This window comes from Heterocephalus glaber, unplaced genomic scaffold, assembly GCF_053883595.1.
Source record: "Heterocephalus glaber isolate CG9 unplaced genomic scaffold, H.glaber_assembly_v1.0 deba00000122, whole genome shotgun sequence".
Classification (NCBI taxonomy): domain Eukaryota; kingdom Metazoa; phylum Chordata; class Mammalia; order Rodentia; family Bathyergidae; genus Heterocephalus; species Heterocephalus glaber.
In genome coordinates, this window is record NW_028258138.1 from 16,593,702 (window position 1) to 16,616,473 (window position 22,772).

Consider the following 22,772-nt stretch of genomic DNA (forward strand, 5'->3'; position numbering starts at 1 on the left):
GGAAACAAAACAGGAATGACTTACAACTGAAGGACATTTCCCATTATTCCATACACATGTAAACAAAAAAATGGGCCTGAAAACATATATGCCCATTTACCCAGCCTCAGGGAGCTACCTCATTGAAGCTGTTTGCTACTACATGGAAAATAACCAAAATGGATTAGCTGCTTGGAATAAAAGAATCAACATTATACACTGAAGTCACAAGCAGCAATGTCCCATAGGGAGCAAATTCCTTAAAAGGAACTTTTCAAAATCCCTTTGTTATAGGTTTATCAGCTTGGGGAGCTTAATTTTTTGAAGGTTTAGAAAGGAAGAAAATTGTGGCACACACTCTAGGTTCTGATCTCTTAATCCTTCTAAATTGCTCTGCCTTGTTTAGAAAGATCTGCTTACAACCATCACTGCGGGAGTGTAAACACAAGAGCTCTCAGATCAGTCCCTGTGCTTCAGATCTGCCAGACATCATTCAGGTCTCATTTTACAGGCAAACTCTTTAGCACCACCACAAGTTTTTTCTTTTAACCAAACCACAATGCAAGGCACATGTACAAATCTTTGCATGTCTAGGTTTCCCTATAAGGACATTGGGTTTTATTCCCATCACAGTTCTTGTTTATAAGTCATTGGATTTATAGCCACCGTCTTAAACATCTGCAGTCATCATTTTTTCTCTCTTTTCTAAGGAATAACACACAGCTCTCTATGTGAATATATGGACATAAAGCAGGTATTTTCTTCCACTAACTTACAAGGAGATGTTTATTTCTGTACTTTTACTATTGAAATAACTCAAATATAAGGCTCTGATGCTGTCAACAGGGTTAGGATAAAGGACTTTGAAACTAAAACTTCAATATTTCTGGAAAGTTCCTTCACTTTCAAATTTAAAAAAGACTCTAATCTCACATTTTAACTTTGTTATTAATTGATATCCTATTTGCTATTAATTGATAGCAATAGCTCTGTTTTTCTGTGATTCATAGAATTGCACAATTTTAAAGCTGGGAGAAACCCTAGGGTCTCACTAAATACAAATCTCATTCGAGAGAGAGGGTTCCATATCCCAAACCACTAGTTTAACCTCCTTCTGGAGAAGAGCTGGAACATCTCCCCTGATTTTCTAACTTCACAGGCTTTTAAAATTTGCCAGTGTGACACTCAGTGACAATAGCAAGAACAACAACAACCCAATCAGATCCTGAACATCATGATTGCATCTATCAGAAAAATGTGGCAAGCTCTATTCCAGAGCCATAAAAAATGTTGTGCTGTTGTTCTTATTTCTAAAAAGAGTCAGAAAAAATAAATGACACATTCTTTCATCAGTAAAAACCAAAAATATCTTTAAAGAGAAAAATCTTTAGAGGCTGGCTTCCTCTGTTGGTGAACTTTGGGCTGGTCCCTACTTGGGACTGGGGACAGATGCCACAATGTTAAGTTCTTTCACCCAGTACCAAGCATTTAAACAGCTGAAACTGCCTGTGACATAATTATTTTCAAGGAGTTCTTTTCCCCTTCCCCTCCTGCTTTTAGTTTCAAGTATTATTTTTTCCAATACTGCTTTTCTCTTTTTTGTTGCCAGAAAAATCCAGGCTCTTTTTCAAAGATTAGATTACCAGCCAGCGACTTTCCTTTGTTGAAAGGATAAGCTTTCTAACAAAGGAGGTGCCTTTCAGGGTAAAATAAAATGTAATAAAACACTGGGTCACAAGGCTTAGATATTTTCAGTCTTCATAAAGCTAAGAAACTTTGTAAGTTGTCTATATTTTAGTACTAATTTCAATGTTTTTTTCTAAAGAAAATGAAAACAGAACAAAAAAATCCCTCTTATTCTTCAAAAAACAATGATATAAATACCAGCATTCTTAGTTTAAAATTCAAAAGATCACTGTATTATGTGGCTTATTGGAAAATCTGAATGTATTTCCATTGTATGTCAAATAAACTGAATAATCTTCATGCTCATATCTCACTTATTGAACTCATGATTATTTTCATCCATCTATATTAAGAAGCAATATGTAAAACAAAAGTGAAAAACTGAAAAATTTAGAATCTCCTTACTAGTTTTTTCCATTTATTCCTTGAAACCACAAAAATGTTAAAATGTGTCTTGCTCAGCATCAAGGAGTACACAATGTTAAATTAAAACACCCCAGAAGGCACTGTCTGAGACACATTGGCATGATGACAATAATATTGAACTTGAAGTCATGGGACACTGTCCCATAATGGATGTTTGGACTCCTTTTTGCTCTTTTGAGCTTAAAACATGTTTAAGTTTCCTGAGTGGACTGTATTTTCTACAGACAACTTGTCATCACCCCTACCTGCTTCTGCATCTCCTCTGCATCCCTTACAGAAGATGTGGAACTCCAGATTCCCCTCCACAGTGTGTTTCTTCTTTCTGTCTACCAGAGACAGGTTGTTATGATACCTTGCCTGATGACACCATTTAGGAAATACTTGGTTGGATGGTAAGACCAGCTCACACAGAAGGTTCCTTCCTCATGTGTGGCAGAATGTTCTAAATTGTGGTTGGGAGGCACTCACCAGGCTAAGTACAACAACTGTTTGTTAATATCAAGTTAATACACTATATACTGCTAAGCTAGCATACTGACAGAAGGGGATTTGCATGACCCTTGTAAGTTACAGGCAGGAGTAGCTCATAGGAAAAGATCCAGCAAGGTTTTACCTACTTTTTTCTATCACAATCAATAATATTACCAATAGTGAAGTAAGGGACCACAAGTTAGAATGATAAATTCATCAGTCATTCAATATACAAGTGAAAAATAAACTTTGTTTTCATTTTAACCTACTGAAAGTTGTAGATGTTCTACAGTTTAATCTTTGTAACCACAAAATAATTTAGCTTTCCTTATTATTAACTCAGAATTATATTCTCTCTTATCTATGTGAAAACCAATTTTATCTACATTATTTGACTGTTTAATTGATCAAAGAACGTAGGAAAAAGTATTTAATATATAGTAGGTTTTTAGTTCATGTGAATTTTCAACTGAATAGCATTTATTCTACAACCACTCAACAGCTTGGTACAGGATGTATCTACTATTAGAATAATTTTTGTTGTTTGAACATTGGGAACACATTCTTTGCAGTGTCAGTCAGATGAATAGTTTTGTGTTTTCCAAATATTCTCAAGGTTAATAAATCATATTGCACCACAGAAAGCATGAGCTATTTCTTGAGGTCAGGGACCATATTTAATTCAGCAGTTAGCCTAGTGTATGGCATGTATCTGTAAACATCTATTTCATGAATCATTATCATTCATAGCTAGTTGGCTTCAAAAAACATTTACTTATTTGCAGTATTATCCTCTTAGATTGTAACATGTGTACAGATCTGTATTAGTTTATAAGCATCAAAGTAAGGAATATAGAAAATTATTTTAAAGTATGATCTTTAGGCAACCGCTTATTCTTTTACAGTTAGTAAGCTTTTGTAGATACTTATGCTAGTTATTTATTGGACTTTATTACGTGACATTGGCTCATTTTGTTTATCTTTGTAGTATTTTCTAAGGTTCTAGTAAAGAAGCTTTGTATATTACTTTAAAATGATAACTGGAAGTTTGGTAATGCATATGTATCTAGAAATCTGTCCATTTCTTCTGTGTTTTCCATCTTATTGGCATATAGGTTCTCAAATTAGTTATTGATGATCCTCTGGATTTCTGCTGGGTCCATTGTAATTTCACCCTTTTCATTCCTAATTGCTTGGACTTGGGCCTTTTCTTTTCTTTTTTTGATAAGGTTGGCTAAGGGTTTGTCAATTTTGTTTATTCTTTAGAAGAAACAACTCTTTGCTTCATCAGTGGATTGGAAATTCATTTAGTTCTACTTCTTTCAAAAATTCCACTTACATATCAGTGTAAAAATTTAAATGATGGAACTTTGAAGAAAGGACAAAAAGGAGAAAGAGAATTAACACTGTTTTTAAATCTGGGAAGCTGATGGATGAGCGATACTTAAAAAACCAACAAGAGATGATGGGAAACTAAAGCCTATTAGGAAGTAACTTCAAAGCATGATCATTTGTGCTATAGAATCAATAGATTCTCAAAATTTTGAGGCATTGATACCTTTTAATTTGGGGTTATTTACTGGTTTGAAAACATAAAATTTGGTTGCTAGACTATGAGATGCAGTTTAGTTCCTAAATTCTTTCTCTAACCGATTTATTAATAGAGTGCCTCATGCAAACAATAGGAGACAACTAGATTAAATTAAATGAGATGAGATGGTAGAGAACAAAAGAAATATTGAACTCAGTGACACATGTCACATTTAAGAGTAGAGTATCATTTTGGGAAATTCTAGGTATTTTAAGAATCTGTACATTGAAATGCAAAACTTTACTAGATCTCTTGCCATATACAACTTCCCAAACCAGCAAGCTGGCTTATAACTTAAAGATAATAAAGAAGATTTTATTTCTGGAGAAATCATCTACCTAGCTTAGGGGCTTCCTTCAGATGGCAGCCAATCCAAACCACCCTCTAGGGAAATCAACTAGTGAACAGATTAACCAGTCATTTGTGGCACTCTCACCTGTAAATGTGAGGTTTTTTTTTTTAATTAAAGGAACAAAAAAACATGTATGCAACAGAAAACATGTCTGAAAAAATGTAGTTGAGTTCCACAGTGAGATTGTTGGGGTAATAACAAGAGGCTGTAAAAATAGTGGAAACATGTTAAGAACAATAAAAATACTTGTGGAAATGAAATAAATCTGCTCATCATTTCTAATCTAGAATTATGTACTGAGAATAGCTATCAAGAGTCAAAGGACAACTAAGATAATACTGGAAAAAATCAAAATCTCAAAATACTCTGTTTAGGAATTTAAGAGTACACACTTCACCAAAGAAATAAACCTAGTAAGAGAAACACACAGAATATAGGAAATAGAGGATACAATAAAAATAAAGGATAAAGAAAGAGGCTCTGAGTCTGTGATGAAGGTCTATGGTGGCAAAGGTTCAAAAAGTCCAAGTGCAGACCACCCAAGGAAAAAGATAACAGACTCCAGAGCCCAATATTCAAGCAAAAAGAACTAAAAAAAAACTTCACTACATTTGAACACATTAATTGAAGATTTATACCTCTTGTAAAACAATTTTGGAATAAACTATAAGAGCCATATGCAAATCTAGACATAATAATCAAAATATTTTTTAAAAAGCTAATAAAGTCAAACACAACACACTTCAAACTAACACATGTATAAATACGTGATGTAGTCATTACTTTTGGACTTTTCAGATTGTGCATAATGGTGTAGGATGAATATTAGCAGTAGGGGATGCATCTGTGGATGGAAAACAATGGACTTTTGAGAGCTATCTTTCAACTTGGGTGGTCAATCATGTCACTTAGAATGAAAACTCAAAGAATATGGCATGTTTTATAGAAATATGGAAGATGGTATTAGAAAAGTAACATCTACAAGATGTGAAAGTCACTACCTCTGGGAAATGGGAATCAATAGAAATCAACTTTGTTGTAGATAATTTATTTTTTTCATAAATTCCATAACTCCTTTGGAACAATTTGACTTTTGGAATAATGCACATTTTTAATTTTTTAAAAGGAGGCTAAAAGTGTGTAGTTTTTTAAAGGGCTCTGAGGTGGGTGGAACACGAAGTGATTCCAGCTCCAACAGCCCTGGATGGAGGCAGTCAGGTAGGAGTAGAGTGAGGGGAGAGCCTGGAGACACAGAATGGGGTCAAGGCAAGGAATGTCTTGAAGTGCAGAATAATAAGGATTTAGGACTTTGAATTAACAATGATGAGATGATCGTCTAAGTTCCAAAAATAAAAAGTATATACTTACAATTTTTTTAACCAGTCAAGATAGTTATGTCATGTTAGAAAATCTCAAAAATAAATGAAAACTAGCTAATCTTTTAAGAGAGGGTCTGATATTTTTGTCTAGCCCTTAGAACACACAAGCCAAAAAAGAAAAAATGGATAATGGAAACTGTAGGCTCCTGTTCACATTCACCATTCCGTCTGGTGCAAGTTGACCGAGTGAGCCAGTTATGAAAAAATAAGACTTGGCTATCCCTCTTTTCAGTGTAGTCTCTGAGTATCTGAGAGCTGGAACTGATTTAAAAGCAACTGGTCTAATCCAATAACTGCAGATCTTTTTAGAGACAATGCCCAAACTGTGATCCAAAACCCACTTATTTATCAAAAAGTGCTAACACTGCAATTAAACCTGAATAGTGAAGTGTGAGTTTAGAAAAACCAACTCATACATTAACAGCTTTTATCTGAAAAGAAAAGCAAATAAGACATGTGCCATAGGTTCACCACCAGTGACTTTAGATATATTTAAGATCTGAGGGGGAAATATTTATTACTTTCAAAAGATAATCAGCCCTCTATTCCCCTGAATCCTACATCCACAGATTCAACCAACTGTGGATTAAAAATATTTTTTAAAAAATTGAATCTATGAAGAATATATACTGATATTCTTGGCAATATTCCCTAAGTGATACAATATAACCAATATGTACATAAGATTTATATTGTATTGGGTATTATAAATAATCTAAGATGATTTAAAGTATACTGGAGGGTAAGATTAGGTTATATGTAAATACTATGTCATTTTATATAACAAATGAGTATCCTATTTTGGTATCCATGTGAGGCCTTGAGACCAATCCTTGGTTGATACTGAGAGATAATTTTTAATTTAAGAAAGCTGAAAAACAGAAATTTAAAGTACATCATTAAATATCTATATATTATAAGTCTATGTCAATTAGCAGTCACAACATGACTTTTATATACTTTTACATGGTTATATATTAATTTTATTAGTGAGCTACTTGATAATATGATTCTTAGAGTCAGTCTTATTAAAGTGTAAAATCATTCTGATCTTGCTGTACAAAAGGATAAAAAGACTTTCAAAATCAGTAATAGTAAAAGTATTCATATATGTATATATGTACAAATATGCACACATACAATTTGTCCAGTGTGGCATGCCTAGTAAAAATCTACACTTTGAGTTTTATAATGTGTAGAAAATTTTGAGGTAGTTAAAAATTATCAAGTGTTTTTATTCTTGTCCTTATTATTTGAGTTTTTTTATTCAAATCTAGTGTAATGGACATGTCTAAGGTTCCTTTTGGTTCAAAATTCTTATCATTATTTTCTGAACCTCCTCTTGTGAAGATCAAACCCTAAGAAAATAAAAATCATTTGCTGAGTTCCTTAAGGGACACAGGGCTGGGGTGAACCAAACCCACTCTGTGGGTATTGTGTTTGATGTCCTGAGTTCCTTCCTCTTCACTGCCTCATGCACTTGCTGATGTCAGAATTCTAACTATGGATGTTTGAGTTAGCAACCTTCACAGATTTTCCACATGTTGACATATTAGGTAAATGTATTCTTTATGGGAGCAGTTAATGCTGTTGGAAGAGGTATCAGGAAAACACAGTCCAGTTACAGCCTGATTTAATTTGGGTAGTAAACACCATGGGAACAATAGTTGATGTTGGCAGAGATCCAACATAAGGAGGTACACAGAGTCACAGGACAACCAGAGGGAAGTGAAGAAAAATAAGGCAAAACATATGAAGCAGTAAGGGGAGGAGAAGGGAGAGAGAATGCCAAGAAATCTGGGCACATAAACAAATGAGTAATGTTTTTCATTGGTTGTTCAAATGCGTGCATATGTGTTTGCACGTGTGTGTGTGAGTGTGGTCAGAAAGCAGTTTATGGAATAAAAAATTCTGCAAGTTATTCTCTTAGAGTTTCTAAGACCCTAGAAATACCCTTTCACATTATGCTGAGATGCTTATTTCAAGTTTGTTTTATAAAGGATTAATTTACATAATACATAAGCATTATACACTTAAATCACAATATTTTCACCAAGTTAATCTCATTGATTCCCCTTAGTATATGTGAATATTTGTACCTATTAAACAGTTTTCTTTGCAGTCAAGGAAACAACAAACATTAAAGAAGCTAAAGAGGGTTAATTTTCTTACTCAAATTAAACACATATTTTTTTCCTCTACTAGTAATAACCTACTTAACAAGTTAACAATTTTTAAAATTGCAAGCAAATTGCAAATTTGTTCTTTCTAATTCATTGTTTTTTTAAAAAATCCCAGGATATATTACATTCTAAACACTTCTTATAGCCAATATTATCAAAACCTTATTATTTTCTTTGCTTCAGTGCTTTTCTAGCTGTTTAGTAGTCTTAAAACCACAAATCTTATTGCAACTTTCCAGGTATTACACATCAGTGATTGTTCATACAAAGTGTTTGAGAGTTGCTATGCCCTATCTATTCAAACTTCCCCAGTTTCTCATGTACAATCTTTCCTGTGTTTCTAAATATACAAACACTTCATCTAACAGATGGCAAGTGGAAGCATCACTGGGCCCAGAAATCAATCCAAAGCTTCTAAGCATGAGATGACCCGAGGCAAGCAGCAGAAGGAAAGAGAAAGGCAAGCTCGGATGTTTTCAGAGAAAGGACTGACTGTCCTTCTCTGGAGTTTGGGAAACCATTCAAAAAATTGGGCAAATAAAATTGGCCAACGAAGAATGAATTCATTTCATACGTTGAATCATATTAATAAGGCACATTGAAAGTGGCACTGGGCTCTTGATTATCTAAACTTAGGGTATAGAATTGTATCTTTAGTGTTATTCATTTCTATTGAAATGTAGCCCAACCAACATATCATTCCATTTTTAAGACGTTCTCTGAGTTCTCACACAGAAATCTTCCGGGCTGGGCCGGTGTTTTTAATATTTCTGAAATGATGCAAACATCGTTAAAGAAAAAGTGGTAATATAATCCTAAAACATGAGCACTTCTTGATATTTTTGTCTCAGTACTTACTTTACTTAGATGACCCTCTTCTTAATATATATCCATGAAATTTTTTCTTACATTTTATCCCAATATATTTGAATGGGTTTAAGTTTTTAAATTAATGACTAAGGAAGTAGAAATTACACTGTGTTCCTTCATTAGCAAGAACCTAATTTGATCTTATGAGTGATTTTGAAATTTTAATTGTAGTTTATATTTCATATTTTAAAATAATTAGATTTCCTACATACTTTCTTCATAATATAATATTGGAGAAAAAATTTACCAAGACAAACAACATGTAAATTAAACCTCTTACATCTGACATCAATTTCTTTGTTGTAACTCCTTAATATTGTTTATTCTAAATGTGACTTGAACTCCTTTTTCCTTTTAGATTGCACCCTGTAAAAGTGCAAAGAAAATTCAATGGATAACAAATGGATTAACTTGTAGAATATTGCAAAACCACACAGTCCAATATCATGGGCAACATAACACAATGGGAATATATGGGCTCCAGGGACTCAAGGCCTTGTATGGACCACTGCTATGTCAGGAAGCAAAGGGAAAGGGAGGAAAGGGGAAGTGGAAAAAGGAAGGGAGAGAAGAAGAAAAGGAAGTAGGGAGGGAGGAAGAAAGGAAGGAAGGGAGGGGAAAAGGAAGGAGGGAGAAAAAGAAAGATAGAGAAAAGAAAAAAGTAGACAACCTAGTATTTAAAATTATATCAAGTTTAAAAAGTGCTCTGAACATAACAAAGAACTAACGTGTCTAATAAAGAGTGGAGAGAATGATTCCCCACATGGAGAACATAGGGTGGTAAAAGGCTGCCATGAGACCAGCTGTGAGAAGAGGGGATGAAGATGCGTCACCAGAGGCATATCTATGAGCAAGAGTCACCTGGACAGGAGCTTTATTAGCTCCAAAAAGCAAAAGAACAAGCAAAGCCTTGTTAGAACAAGAGATGAACAAGGGAGAGAAAATTAGTAGGTTGGGCGGCTGACAGAATGTTTACCCAGGGGGATTTTTGTATTGAAAGTAACTGAAGGATTTTAGGCAAAACAATATGCATTAGTTTTCTACTTCGGTGTAACAATGACACCAAAATATAGAGGCTCAACACAACATTTTTTGCAAGATTTCTCTAGTTCAGGAAATCTAATTGCATCTTACGGAGGGCCTCTGGTTCCGTTCTCTCACAAGACTGGATAAGGGAAGAGGTATCTCATGGCTTGACTTGCAATCCATTTCCAAGTTCACTTGTATGGTATTGGCAGGATTCAGTTCCCTGTCAACTGTTGAATCTCAGGTCCTATTTGGAGGCCATTCCTAGACCTTGCTTCATGAATCAGTCAATATGGGATTCACAGCATGGCAGCTTGCTTCATCAGAGAATGTAATGGAAAAGAGAAATAGATAGAGAGAAATAGAGAGAGATAGGGAGACAGAAAGAGGCAGAGACAGAGAAACAGAGAGAGAAGAGAACAAGGCTGAAGTCACAGTCATTTGCAACATAGACCCAGAAGTGACATACCACTACTTTTATCCTGTTCTGTTCACAAGAAGTTGATATATCCAAGCAACTTTCAGGGGAAAGCTGCACCATAGTCTGAATATTAATAGATGTTGACAACACTTTTGGCTTCCTTAGAAGGCAGACAACCATAAAATATCATGATTTTATAATTTAGTGTACCTTTATACTTTAGAAGAATTACTAGGTCTTTGTGAAGAATGGCAGGGATTCAAAGTAGAACAGGCAGACTTAGGTACATCTTTCAGAATGGGATGATGAATTAGACATAAAAAATTTAAAAGAGGATTCAAAAATTTCTGGCTTACTAACTAAGTTGTCAATATCCTGCATTTGGATGGATAAGACAATATGAAGAAAATCTAGAATGAGAATTGATTAGCAATAGCTAAATCTTAGAAGCAGCCTGTATGTCCATCAACAAATGAATGGGTAAAGAATGTGTTGTTTATACAAAATGCAATAGTACTCTACTATAAACACGAATAAACAAGTCATTTGTAGGAAAATGGATGTATCTTGAGACTATATTAAGTGAAATAAATCAGACATAGACTTAAATATTGCAGGATTTCTCTTATACAAGACATCCAAATTATAAATAAAGAGAAAAATAAAAGAGATGGATCTTTTGCTAATGACAGGGAGACCAACAGACAGAAGAAGGGAAAGGGTGTTGAAGGAGATGAAAAAAGAATTAAGATGTGTTATGTGCCTGTACCAACTCTTCACAAGGAATGAATCATTGTGAACTGCAAATGTACACGAACAAAAAATAAAAATCGAAAAGAAAGAAAAATCAAAATATATATATATATATTTATGAAATGTTTATTCAACACATTGTCCATTTCAAAATAGATTATATGATTTTTCAATCTGATTTTAAGAACGAAACACATTGTAAATATTTTTAAAATACATGTGAGTTTTCTGAAATTAAACTTTTATTCCACAGGGTCCCACAAGGAAAAATACAAACAATAAATAAAAACTATTTAAAAACTAGATTTTTAGGTTAGTGTAAGTCTTCTAATAATTTAATGAAACAAACTGTTATGAACTGTTCCATAAAATAACAATTTTTCTATCTTCAGAGGCAAGCAGCAATTAAGAAATCGTGTCAAGAGAATTCTGAATGAAATGGAACATGTATTAATTTGGATTCACAAATCATCTATTCAATCACTATTTAATACTGTGGTGAATTACAGTAAATCTTTTATTATATGTGAAACTTTAAATAATTTTACATTCATAAATTCTTTACAGATGAGGTGTGGTATGCTCAGTCACAGACTTTAGTTGTACATGAAACTAAAAAAATACCTTGGTGCTTTCATTTTAACCTCCTCTTACGCTGTGTCTCATGTGATAGTGAAAGACATTATGAGGGACTCAGATCATTTACAAGACACCAAGACACGCACATCAATGTGGCCTAGAGTCACTGAGAAGACTAATAATTCTTCTGTTAACTGCTAATAGTTCTTCTACCAAACAAGTACACCTCCAACCAGCGATCCTTTCCACACCAAGTTCGCTTGTAAAATATTGCTGAGGAATGGTAAGGCCATTTCCCAGAATGTCATCTGCATAATGATCCAAAGTATCTGCACTCATGCAATCTGAGAAGGTGAGAAATTTGACAGGGGCAATGGAATGTATTAGCACCACGGCTAGACACTCAGACATCCTCATCTTCTAAAATACAAAAGAACAAGAAAAAGGTGCACGTACAGCATAGTTGTTTTCTTTCTTATTTTGTAATTACAATTCATGACTTATTTTCTGTACTAGTTTTTATTGGACTACAGTGCATGTAAGCTTCACACTGAATTATCTCTTGACCATGATCGCTTTTCATTTATTAGTTTGAGGTTATAGATGCCATACTTACAATAATGAACCTTCCAACTCATGAAAATTGAATGTTACTCATTTAATGGGACTTTTTTATTTCTCTCAGCAAGTTTTATATCATAATTCTCTGAAGAGAGGTTTTCCACATCTATCATTTGAAGTATTCAATATGATTGAAAAATAGGGTGAATCTCTAGTTTTTTGATTTATTAAAGACACATTGCCATTTACCCTCTGACTTTGAGCATACTTATTCTCATTGTTCTTGCCACTTTCTGAAGCAGTTCTGAAAGTCTTCGTTCACAAATGTCTTTAGTTATACTGTTGCTGCTGCCTGGTTATCCTGAATTGATACAAAACCTTTACCTTTCATGGTTATTTTAACCTTGAAGAAGAGGCAGAAATCACATGGGGCCAGATCTAGTGAATTAAATACATGAAAATACACTATAATGTTTTTATTTGATGAAATTTCCTTAAAGGGTTGATCATTGAGTTGTGATCAGAAACTATGGTGAATACAGTATTTAAAACTTATTATAGTAAAAGATGCACTATCATTAATCTCCCTTAAATACTCAAAATTCCCCCCATGCTTCCAACATGTTTATCCCATAGTTCTTGATAATGTGTCTTTTACTTTAATAAATTTCTTTTTAAAACTTTAAACATTCGCTGTATTTTTTTATCACTCCTCTTATCCATAGGTATCTGATGCTTTTTGGTGCTGCTCTAAAGGATATTATAAACATAAGCAGCATTCTAGAAGACACATAATTAGTCAGGAAAGGTAATCACAATTTTGGCTTCCAGCTTTATTGATTACTTTTACAGCTGGGAGGGAGAGAGAATTCTATATAAATGGAATCATAAGGTATGTAAACTCTCATGCCTGACTTCTCACAATCAAATTTATAAAGCAATTCATTCATGTTATTATCATGAAAATAGTCTAGGCTCCAGTTTGGGGAGCTAAGCTTTGTTATTTTAACTTTCACATTTAGATTTTAAAACCTTTTAGAATCTTCAATTTGTCTACAATAATTTTATATATGATATGACAAAACTTTAACTCAATTTTTCTGTATCCAATATTCAATTGACCCAATATCATCTGTTAAAAATTTCATTATTCAGGCTTTTCCCATGTAGATACTTAAGTTTCCAGTGTCTTACAGTGAAAATATGAACTTTTCTTTACTACATTGATTTGTCACTTTTGTTACAAGTGTCATGATTGTTTGTATCATGTATCATTCTACATTACTTCTGCTGTTCCATTGTACAAATTGTATGATTGTGTTAATACCACACTGTTTAGACTTTCAACAAAACTTGATATTTTGCAGTGTAAGTCCTCTAAATTCATTTTTCAATACTGTCTGCACTTCTTGGATTTTGAAGTTTTCATATACATCTGAGAATTTGCTTTTGATCTGCATATACTGACACACATAATCTTACAAAGCCAGGAATTTTGATTGGCATGGGGTTGCACAGTTGAGGGGATATTGCTAATATCTGTCTCAGTGATAATTCCTCCAGTACATAAACATAGTACATGATTTAATTTGTTTATTCTTTTTCCATCCTTTCACAAATATTGTTTAGTAACATTCTATGTTGAGTTTTTGTACACTGTTCATTGGATTCATTCCTAGGTATTTTAGATGGTTGATGATGCCAAACTCATCCTAATTCAACCAACCAATAAAATCAAAATAAAATAAATATATATACATATACATATATATATGATTTTATTCATTGAGTTTTGAGATGATTTGGAAGGCCACAACAATCAACTGGTACAACATCTTTTATCAGGTTAATAAAAGTCCCTCTATTATTAATATGCCAAGAGATTTCTTTCAAGAAAAATAAATATTGACCTTATCAATATTTTTCTGTACCTAAATAAATTATCTTTTTCTCTTATGTTATTAATGTACTAATTTGCATTGTCAATTTACAAAAGGTTGTATAACTCTTATATTACAAGAACAAAGACTACTTTATGTATTATTTGATTAATTTTGCTGGTATTATGTTTTATATTGTTGTACCTATGTTCTTAAAGTAAATTTGTTTGTAAGTTTCCTTTCTTAAAATGCTCATGGTTTTAGCATCAACTTACATTTGCCTTCTAAATGTTTTTGGGAAAAGACATATGCAGCGGTGTGTACCTGGAGTCCCAGCGACTCTGAAGCCTGAGGCAGGAGGATGGCTTGATTCCAAAAGTTCCAGATCAACCTAGATAGCATAGCATGAGGTAGTCTCAGGAAAAAAATCCACAAAATATTTTGAAAGGCATTCTGTCAATTTCTATTCTCAAAAGAGCTGTGTGATGATTTTTACCTACATTTTAGGAAAAACTCAAAAGCATAGTCTTTTGGTATTGGAATTTTCTTAGTGAAAAGTTCAAGTTGGGGATCTATTTTTAAAAGATACAGAATTTATATCTAAACTTTTAATTTTATATTAGTTTTAGTAAGTTATGCTTTCCATGACAGTCATTCATTTAATAAAATTTTCATTGTACTTTATTTTCATTATTTTCTCATTTCACTTACTACCTCCTTCTACTTGATCTAGCTTCTTTTAAACTTTTTCACATGAGAATTTAGATTGTTGAATTTTCTCATTTTCATCTTTTTTTCTGAATCTATTATTTTATCTCTCAGTGTGGGTGTACCACCATTCTAAATTTCATACAACAATGTATCATCATCCTATTTTAGTTCAAAATATTTCTAATTTCCATATGATTTCTTCTTTGCCACATGGGTAATTGACAGATGTTTATTTTAAATATTGCTTAATCTTCAAATTCAAGGATTTTATTAGTTATTTTTCTGTTTTTATTATTTTCATTTGTAGTGTAATTGTAGTTTTGTCAGAATATATTCTGTATGATTTCATTTTCAAATCCTTTGAAATTTGTTGGCAGTTGCTTTATGGATCAGCATGTGGTGACCTATACACACTTGAAAAAAAATGTATTATGCATTTGTGTGGTGTTTAGATACAGAGAGATACAGATATATAATAAATATGTACATATATACAATGTATATACTGTGTATATATATACTCCATATATAGACAGAAAATTATATATATTCCACAGTATATATTACATATTTATTAAGCCATGTTGTTTAATTATGCAATTTATATTTCTTTCTATAGGCCTATAGAACACTGACTTTTTGTTCACTTCACTCATCAGTAACTGAATGAGGTATATGTAAATCCCAAATTATGACTGTGAATTTTTTATGACCTTTGAGTTCATAATATTAGTTGCATATAAGTTTAGGCCTGTCTATATTTCTGCTGAATATATTCATTAATAACATTTGATATGCAGCTCTATATTGGGGTTACCATTTGCCCTATTCACATTTTTCTTGTTTTTAATTTCATCTTTTCTGTAACCTTATATCAAAGACAAACACATGTAAGAAGTAAATACTGAGTTATTTTATTTTCTAATCCAATTATTAAACATTGGCTAAAAAATTTGTATTTATTCATACCATCTCATACTTGTTTTCTAATTTTCCCATTATTTCTTTGTTTCTATTTACATTCTTTGTCTTTTCTTTTTTAAATAAATCTAGTATTTTTATCTTTACACTTCTCCTCTATTACTGTCTAGTAATACTGCTATTGTTATCTTTGTTGTTTCTGCTAAGATTCTTTTTTAAAATATGAAAAATATATGTAAAATGTACCACTTAAGTGCACAGTTCAGTGCCCTAAATGGAATTTACATAGTTTTACAACCAGTACTAGTATCCACTTCCAAAACTTCATTTTCCCAGACTGAAACCCTACACTCTTTTTTCTTTTGGTACCAGGTATCGAACTCAGGACCTCGCACTTGCCAGGCAGGCATTGTGCTGCTGAGCTAAATCCCCGGCCCCTAGAACCCTATATTCTTAAGCAGTAACTTCATTTTTTTCTACTCCCAGTCCTTGGCAACTATTATTTTTACTTTCTGTCTCTATAAATCTCATTACTCTAGGTACCTCATCTTTGATCTTTTTGACTGGCTTATTTCATTTAATATAGTCTTTTTAACAATCATCCATGTCATAATATGTATCATATTATAAGACTCCTGCATTTTCTTTCATTTCCTTCTTCTTCCAGTGCAGCCATATACTTGAAAAAAGGCACACTCAAATACAAAGATATTAGAAAAAAAGACATGTAAGTATAAAGAAGGTTGGAAGAAAAATCTGACATTTTCAGAGAGACTGGCTCATCATTTATTACTAAACAAAGGAGAATATGTAAAAGATACTTACAGGTACAATATGAATTTAAAAGAAGACTAGCAATAGAAAAATATAATAGAAGACTAGCAAAGTCATTAAGTATCAAGTTAATCTTTTCATGGTGAAAAATAAGTAATATTTTCATGATTATTGGATACATAGGCAATGTGTCTTCACATACTACCACTGCAAAAGCATAGGCCACAAAGTAATTTCTGTTAATGAGTCAACACTTACAAGTACGGCTAAAGTATATTAGGGTACTCCAGAGGAGTGGAACCAATAGGGTAGGTACAGAGATACATAAACACATAGGTTTTTCACTACAAGGAACTGGTTTACAAGATTATAGATCTTGAAGAGTCCAACAACTTCAAATGGCAAGCTGAAGACACAGAAAAACAAATGTTGTAAAATATCTCAGAACTAGTGTGAATGATGGTAAAATATCAGCACAAGCTCAAGTCCAAGTTCACCTCCAAAGACAGAAGGATGATGTCCCAACCAAAGATAGGTGAACAGAAAGAATAGTTTCTTACTCAACCTTTTATTCTATCTGGGGCATCAATGGATTGAATGAGGTTCTCCACACTGGGGAAGGACCGTCTGTTCTAGTCAGTCTCTGGGTCACACCCAATGCCTGAGCACCAGGGGAATCAGTTAAGTTGATGTCTAGAATTAAGCATCCCCTCAAGGTTTCATTGACTTCAAGGAGCTAGACCTGGACAGCGAAACACTTTTGCATTTGTTCACTTTGTCTTATTTGTATCTCAAGATGGAAAGTTGTTTATTTTCCCAGGCCAGAATGAGATGAGCACTGTTATCCATAAGTACATTCAGTTCAATATTTGTTTTGTTGCCCTGGGGTCAAATTTTACTGTGTCCAGTGAATTGTCCAATGAGAGTAGATGAGAGTCTTTGATCAGGATATCATTAACATACCAGTTTCTCATTTAAGCATCCTGGAATGTCCAGATGGAACATATGGATTGCTACTATTTCTCTTTTGCAACCAAGTATTCATGTCACTTCAAGGAAGTATTTGTGACTGTTTTCAGTCTCTAATTAATCAGTATGTTTGCCAAAACATAAATAAATAAAACAACATGATGACAGTGGTGCATCATTCCAAGACAGTCTTGACTTCTTTGAATAAGGAATTCCTGAAGTGTTGTGAATGGTGAAATAATAAAATAAATTACCTTTTATAGATGACTTGCCTCAAAGTGGAAAGCATTTCATTCTTTTTACATATATACTTAAGCTTTCTAACATTATTATTCTATTGTAATTAAGAAAATTTCCACACCTTATGAGGGTTATTTGATTGGAGAATTTATCTCTCAAGGTTGTTTCTGAAAAATATATTTCAAAGAATAACATGTTCCATGACAGAAGCACAACAAGATTTGTGCATTAAAAATGGCAGCTCCTATGTAAAACACTACTACAGGAATTCCAACATTTCATTAAAACGTCTGGCATTTCTAAAAAACCTTACTAAATATTTTGGTTACAACATAACATTACCTCAAGGAAGTCCACAGACTGTCCCTCCACACGTATGTTAGAAAAGGTCCTGTCATGAGCCATGAAATTGGCTCTCAGACTTCCAGCACTTCCAGTCAAAACTGATGATGTAAAGTAGTCATAAAAAATTACAATTCTGCCCACAAAGGGAGTGTATTATCAGAGTCTCCAATTTATAGATGAAGAAATGGTTTCAGATAACTTATGTGTTAGGTTTGACTAACCAGTTAGTGGCAGAACTAGTCCCAATGCCATTCAAATAGCTGTTAAAGCTCTCCCACATGTATTTGTTTTGTTTTATTTTGTTTTGTTTTTTGGTACGGGGGATCAAACTCTGGTCCTTACGCTTCTGCAGCAGGAGGAGAAAACACTGAGCTAAATCCCTGGCCCTTCCACATATATTTGTAAATGAGAAGAAATTTAAACTTTGAAGATCTAGATGTAAAAATGGTAGTGATTCACAAAATGGGGACAATTTTTTGTGCTTAGAACTGTTTGAATTTTGCAACATGTAGAATTTTAAATGTAAAAGTGATATTTTGTATTACTTATCAATTAAAAAAAGGAAATCCAGGCAAAATTTATAAAAGCTAATACAGTATGGTAGGCACAGGCTCCATATGTTTTCTTTTCATCCTCATAGACTAATATGCTCTCCAGAGGATACATGGATCTGAATTTTAGAAACAAAGAATGACAGTAATCTTTTCCCTATGACCTTAATTGGATCAACTGGGAGTGTGTGTGTGTGTGTTGTGTGTGCTGCACACGTGGGCACTTGGGTGGTGTATGTGGCATGTTTTGTGTTCAGGATAATTTTAAGAAGGCTGGGAAACAGGATAAATCATACCAGATTTCAAAATAGGAATAGGCAAGTCTAAAATCCCATGAATTTTCACTAAATCTTAATCCAAGACAAATAACTGTTTCATTAATAAACTGAGTTATTTGGCACATTTTTTCTCATAACAGGAACACAAAGTATAAGTAGGAAAGAGCTTCAGTTTTAGCCATGGCTAGCCCACTGCCCAGAGGGGAAACATTTGTGTCCACTTTGCCTCTCTACGCCCTGTTCCCAAACTGCAGTGCTCCAAATCCTACGTTCTGCTCTTTCTCCTCTAATTTTTACCAAGTCTAAAGGTTAAGAAAGAAGAAATTGTCCTTCTAAGTCTTCATGGTTGAAAATGCAACCATTTCTCTATATTCTCTATTTAAAAATTCTTATTTCTTGTGCACTATGTGAATTTCAAGTAGATATTAAGAAGTGGGTAATCTGATTACATAAATGCAAATAAAGTATATATGACTAATAGTTTGACTAAATCTTTCCAGGAATAAGTTTAATTTAAAAGGAGAGCTTATCTCTAGCTTGAATGAAAATGTAATTTAGCAGAAAATCTATAATTTCAAGCATAGTACAGGTTAAACATCTCTAACCCAAATATTTGAAATTTTCCCAAATCCAAAAATTTTTGAGCATCCACATGACGGCATCGATGGAAAATTCCACACCTGATCTCCTGCAATGAGCAAAATACAGGCACGTTAAAAATATGATATAAAACCACCTCCCGGCCATGCACAGTATATAAGGTGTATATGAAACTTAAGAACATTCCTTGGGCTGGGGTCCAACCTCTCATATATTTCATTATATATATGGGATTATTCCAAAATCTGAAAAAGAAAAAGGATAGCCAACATCTGAAACCTTCTGGTCCCAAGCACTTTGAATGAGGAATACTCAACCTCCGGTAGCAGGAAGGGGCTGGGAATTATAGGTGGCCCTGTTCTTACCCGCACTACTCAACCAGCTCTTTTGGTTACCACCACCTGCAGCTTTTGAGACCTCTGTCTCTTGATGCTAGCTCACACCAGGGTCTTCGGAAGCCAGGAAGCAGGCCTTCTTCAATTTCAGAACTTCACCTATTTATGGTCAGGTTTTCCTGTGGCTTTTCTCCTGCTCTGCTCAGTGCTTGATAACCACGGCTGCCTGCTTCTTATCCTATAGAACTGGCCTGTCCAACCCACCAGGGCGGCAGGGCTGCGTGAGGCCCTGGACAGCTAGGAATGCTGCCCCACAAGATCATAAGCTTTTGATGCTATTAGATGAAATTTAGAGATATTATTCATGATTCGATTACCTGCTACTCCAGGACAGACTTAAGTAGCAGACAACAGAATGTGTTGTGTTAACTGGGACGCCTGCCACACAGTCAGAGGGATGGAAACCCGCATGTTTCACATGTGACCCGCTCCTGTGAGACTTGGGCAATAAAACACTGCCAGTCTACTCTTCAACCTACATACAGGTGTGCGTGTGTGTGTGTGTGTAGACAGGCATTTATTGTTATTAAGCAGAAATATAAGTTTTCTCATTTAATTATTAAATGTAGGCCTGTTTTGTTTTGATATTGTGATATTATAATAAAAATGCAAAAAATAAAAGTTTTGTTACTTATGTGCACTAACTATATATTTCATATGAGATTCAAGATAATTCCTCTTCACTCATTGATACCTAGGTAGCCCAAAGATTGGACCCCCATGTTGCACGAGGGGATGAGCAAGACCACAAAGTGAAGAGGATTCAGAAAAGGCTAGTTCCATGTAGCAATCTTACCCCTTTCTTGTCTGAGCAGAATTACAGTGTTGTGTGTGACCTTTTATTTGATTATAAGGAATAATAGCAATTAACTTTGTACAATGGGGACAGCTGAGAGGGGTCCTTAATATGATTGATATAGATTTTCCCAGAAAAGAAGTTATTAATAACAGTTGCTAGCTGTAAGTCCACATGTGTTTCTTCAGTAATTTTAGCTGCTAACTTGCCAATTTGGATATGGGTAATGAAAAGCAGGCATTTCACAAAATATTAGTAACCAAGAATTTCGAGATTAGGAGGGCGTCGGCCAATCCTCACAATGTTTGCATCCTTTGGGTATTCTGGAGAAATTAAAAAATATTGGCTGATACTGCTCGTTACTGTGAAGGACAATTTTTGTAAGTAATTTTGCCAAGAATCTATTGTTTTAAGCAATTCACAAAGGAGGCCAAACTGGTGTTCATTCACCCTACTTAAGTATTTCTGGTTCAAATTATTTCTTGTAACAATCATTTCTGGCAGATGAGTGAGTTTAGATTGTACTGGTATCTAGATGGAGAGAGTAGGAGGCTGTTTCCAATTCCAGACTATATTAAAGAGTATGGAAAAGATCTTTTCAAAGATAAGGACAATGATTTACTCTTTAAAACATTTTTCATCACCAAGAATGTTTTCTTTTAAATGAGGTCCATTTACAATATCTTATCTGTGTATGTGTGTTTGTGTTTCATTTTCCAAACCCTAACAACAGGCATTTTGAAGCCTATATTTAAAGTAAATATTTCTTTACCCATGTAAAAGAACATAATAATATCTATAATTCAACACACCGATTGACAGAGATATTTTATGCGGGAATGTCTTATTTATATAGCAGGTAATATTTTACACTCCTAATTATTCATCTTTCTTTGAAAGAGAAACTTAATGATGTACCATTGAACCATTTTGTCTTACATCAAAGAAGTTCAGGACTTTCCAAATTACTAATTCAGTGAAATAAAAGTATTAGTTTTTTAAGCTTAAAGTTATCATACTATTGTTTTATGAAAATTAAGTCATGTGCTTAGAACTACCAAATAAAACCAGAATTTTGACCATTCACTTGAAATCAGGTCTTAAAAGCCCTGAAATAGTCAAACTATTCCCTCTGAGTTGAAGATTTTGCCACATAATCGTGGCCTCAGCTTGATACAATTCAGGCAACACTAACAATCAACATTATAAGAGTTCTCACTTGTCTACTTGAAGTTCTTTCTGTTATTATATTAATTTTACTCTAAATATAGGTGTTTCTGTTAAATTGGTCAAGTAAGAAATATATATTTTTGTTCCAGTGCTGTCAGCAGCCATCAGATTGTGCATTTCAACAAAGACATACATTAAAAATTCACTAAGCTTCAATTTCCTGACAATTTAGATTAATTCATTATAACCATAACAACATCACAGAAAATATGCAAAGACATGATGAAGATTGAAATATAGGCTGAATTTATCATCCACCTCATCAGCAGCATATATTATCCTAGGAATAATGTTTAGCAGCTGATCTCATCAGCTATTTATTTTATTTATTTATTTGTTTGCTTTATTTAGTTTATGGACATTTATTTTAATTTGAATTTAACCTTCAAAAAGTAATATAAACCAGAAGTGTAATCTTAATCTTTTCTCCATTAGACTGATAAAAACAATTGAGCATCCAGAGGCTGTACAATTTGTCTAAGATGTTACAGCTAGAAAGCAGGAAAGGCAGTATTCCAGCCAGTTTCTCACCACTGCAGCAACATTTGTGTTCACAAAGGTAACATTATTTATTTCCTCCATTAGTTCAAAGTCATTCATGACATTCCAAAAACAGACTGTAAATAAACATACATACATGTACAATATGTAATCATGTATTTATCTTCTAAGTAAAAGAAATACAATGAAAGAGAGTATAGGTACTAGGAAGAAAAACAGAGATAAAAGCACCTGGCTTGTGGTAATGGACTTATGTTAAATAGAGTCCACTCGTGAGGCCTGATGGGAAGGGTATCTTGGGGGT

General features: G+C 33.6%; 1 long non-coding RNA gene across 3 annotated transcripts in view; it reads left to right on the forward strand.

Annotated features, from left to right (window-relative positions):
- LOC110348610 (uncharacterized) overlaps positions 1-22,772 on the forward strand; it is an 85,220-nt gene that overhangs the window by 58,669 nt on the left and 3,779 nt on the right. Inside the window, exon 4 of one of the 3 annotated variants that reach the window (XR_015452160.1) lies at positions 8,436-22,526. This is a non-coding gene — a long non-coding RNA (uncharacterized LOC110348610). The remainder of the gene's footprint in view (positions 1-8,435; positions 22,527-22,772) is intronic. The other 2 variants (XR_015452161.1, XR_015452162.1) reach the window with 2 other exon arrangements.